Here is a 3,951-nt window from a genome sequence, read left to right on the forward strand (position 1 = left end):
TCTCAAATTCCCGCCTCTCCCTCTCTCTCTCTCTCTCTATGGCCCGCACCTGCTGTTAAAAATATAACAACCCAAATTATTTATATTCTAGCTTATGTGTTTAGCATATCATTTAATCTTCCCTTAAAGGGTCGAGAGAGAGAGAGAGAGAGAGAGAGAGAGAGAGAGAGAGAGAGAGAGAGAGAGAGAGAGAGAGAGAGAGAGAGAGAGAGAGAGAGAGAGAGAGAGAGAGAGAGAGAGAGAGAGGTTGCGCTCCCATGGCGTATGCCGTTGCTACGCAACCATAAGCCGCGCTCTCCATGATAGCAAGGTAGAACGGAAAGCACGATTTCAATCGCTCATTTGCACGTCACGTAAATCATATCATGTCACCGTGCGGTCGGTTACTCTGGATGGGACTGAGGTCACCTTGAGCAAGGCACCTTAACCCCTAATTCCTCCCTGGGCGCTGTACACTCTAAAAAATATTTAACCCAGGGCTGGGTAACTATAGGACAGAACACATTTCTGGGTTAAAAAGACCCAAATAATGGGTTGTTTTAACCCAACTGCTGGGTTATTGTTAATTAACCATGTTGAAACAACCCAGCAGTTGGATTAAAACAACCCATTATTTTTTAGAGTGTAGGAATAGTTGCCAACTGCTCCGGGTGTGTGTGTTGTGTGTGTGGGTTTAAATGTGGTGTACGGGGACATGAATAGTGTATAATGACATGTTAACTATGCTATTACCATGGTTTATGGGGACACAGGAAGTGTACGCTAAAAAACATACTAAATGGTACTTTTTCATAGATTAAAGACTGCCAACCGGTTTTTGTGACATTGGGGTTAGGGATTGGGGTAGGTTAGGGGAATAGAATATAACAGTTTGTACAAGTATAAAATGCATTGCGTCTATGGAAAGTCCCCATAAACCATGTACACACACATGCCTGACTGTGTGTGTGTGTGTGTGTGTGTGTGTGTGTGTGTGTGTGTGTGTGTGTGTGTGTGTGTGTGTGTGTGTGTGTGTGTGTGTGTGTGTGTGTGTGTGTGTGTGTGTGTTACTGGGATGGGATAAATGCTGAGGTCACATTTCAACTATGCGTTCCGTAAACTTGACAGTCACGTCACTTACTTTCACTTTATAGTACTGTATAATGTAATACATAGGCCTCATATAGTAGCTTGCTATGCACAGGTATCCAAATTACATAACATTGAACACTACCATTCAAAAGCTTACAGACACTTTCAGTTATTTATATTTTCTACACATATTACTATAAAAGTAAAGTTAAGTATAAAAGTAGAGTTGTAGGAATTATGTTGTAATGAAAAAATCCTGTTTAAATTAAAGAAACTGTCTGGTGTCTGATAAGAAATAAAATAGTGCAAAAACATATTCAGGAATTTGTTAGTTTAGTTAAAAATTTTAATCATTTATTTATGATAGGGTAAATAAAATATATGCACCAATGGTGTAAAAATAAAATACCACCAGTGTGTATTAAACATAAAGTAACCACTGTTTACATTTTTTAATTATGACAAATCTATGTTTACACCTGTTTATAAAAAACATAGAAAATGTAAATGAATTTGTGTTTAAAAAAAGCAATGCCAATGGGGTAAGAAAAAAACCTTTTTCCTTAAAGTCGCAATGACATTGAAATGAAAAACTATATATATTTTTTTTAATATTGTGGTATTATTAACAAATGACTTATCTGTGAGCTTCATTATTTAAAAAAAAAATTGTGTGTGCTCATAATCTTTAATCAAAAATGCAAATCTCCTACCTTCCTTAAAACGATCTCTCTTCACTTCCGGTCAAAAGTATGGCAGGTGGTCGGGGTCCGGGAGAAGATCGCAGTGATTAGCAATTAGCAACACGACCCAACCTCAAACGATCCAATCAGATCTCGATGGACAAATTCAAATCCAGCCCTGCCTTATTTAATCTCAAAAGCCGTTTCATTCGGATATACGTCACCACGGGAAAAATAAGGCAATCCCTACTTCCGTTTCATGGCGACTTTAAACACTTAATTCTAGAAAAATTCTAGAAATATTTTCTTACCCCATTTGCAGATGTTTTGCTTGTATTAAGCACAAATGAATTTAAATTGTATTTTTTTGTCTAAAATCTAGACTTATTTTCTAAAGTAATTTTGCACATCAAGAAAATACATCTTGGTTTAAGAATTATTTGCTATTTGTACTGAAAACAAGACATATATCCTAAGTAAGAAAGTCATTTTTTGTCGTGTAAAAATAAGCACTTGAAAGTTAAAATGGCCTTAAGACCTACTATGAGATGTGAATGTCAGATAATGACCCTAAGCCGATTTGAGTTTGAGACCCATGCGCTGAACAATATGATATACAGAAGATAACATAGTAATATACATTATTAATAAACATCTATAATAAAAAATAGTCAATAAAATGCAAATGGTCTATAAGAGGTGGTTGTCATTAGGGCTGTCACAATGATTAAATAATCGTCTCATCGCAATTGTTTGACCTCATTGCAATGATTTCCGATCACCACGATGATTGCACATCTCTCTAAAAAACACAAGGGGGAGCTGCAGCGCCTGTATAAATGACAGTATCAGATTACTTTTAAAAATGTGTTGTGTATAAATATTTACTGCCAGATAAACCTTGCAAAAGATTTCATTTAAATAATCACAACGATCTGTGAAAATTATTTCATAAACAAAAAATTTATGAGAATAAAATGTCAATAAACAGGCAATTAATCGTCACAATCATCACAATTTATTATACAATTAACCATCAGCCGAATTTCATAATCATGACAGCCCTAGTTGTCATTGTATGGACATAAACATTATCATTATAATGTCAGGTTTAGGAGTAATCGGAAGGGGAATTTCTAACTTACTAACAATACTTTTATGATAATTTTGGTGCTTTGGCTTTTCATTGGAAATCTTTTTTATTTATGTAACTTGGATCAAAGAAAGTCAGACTTTGAATGACATATAATGGCAACATAATCTACCTTGTGTAAACACTTTATTTGAATGCCTCATTAGGCAAACCAAGAGCGCCCTCTGTTTTGCAAATTGCAAACGATTTGCAAAACTTCTCCCCTGCAACCATATGGCATTATTAAAAAAATGTGACTAAGCTTAATCCTCAGGTCATTGTTTTCTTTTAGTTAGTTTGTGCAGGTGGAAAATGTTTTTAGGGTTTTTGTTGGTGTAACATTTAAAAGTTGTTTGAATGTTCGAAATGCTTCATTATCATAATGTTCATGTTTTCTCTCCTATTACATGAACAAAACCTAATTTCACAAAAAAAAGAGCTCAGGACATTAAGATCAGGTTATTAAACGATGATCAGGTCACTTACAGAAACTAACCTTTGTGCTGTTTTATATCTAAAAAAAGTTGAGGATTTGGGCTAACAAGATGTCAAAGACCTCATAGCACATAACCAGTCATTGGAAATAAAGTAGATATATTTGTTGTTGTCTTTTTTTTAGAGGGGAAGCATTTTAAGAGAAATATATCCAGTATAGCTGCTGTCTGTTTTTAGTCTGTTTAACACCATATCAGTTCTGCCCTGTTTTTCTACATTTTTTTCCACACACATGCCATTTCTGCATGACCTGTCTATTGACTTACACGTTTACACATATTTATTGACTTAATCACCTTAAACTCTCTTGGATTTGACTGATGTTGTATAACAGACTATGTGCGTGTGTGTAATGAGAAAATGAGTCTCTGATATGACATACAATCAGATATGATGATAATAAACATGAGAATGATGCTTTCTGATGTCTGTCAGCTCAAATAATTTGCTTGTGTCTTGAATTCATGGATTATAGTGCAGCGGTCTTAAACTTATATCGGTTTGGGTCATTGCTGAGATTTGCATCTTATAAGAGGGCCATTTTAACATCAAGTGCTTAAAAATGTAAAC

The sequence above is a fragment of the Paramisgurnus dabryanus genome, chromosome 5 (genome assembly GCF_030506205.2).
Source record: "Paramisgurnus dabryanus chromosome 5, PD_genome_1.1, whole genome shotgun sequence".
Lineage (NCBI taxonomy): Eukaryota > Metazoa > Chordata > Actinopteri > Cypriniformes > Cobitidae > Paramisgurnus > Paramisgurnus dabryanus.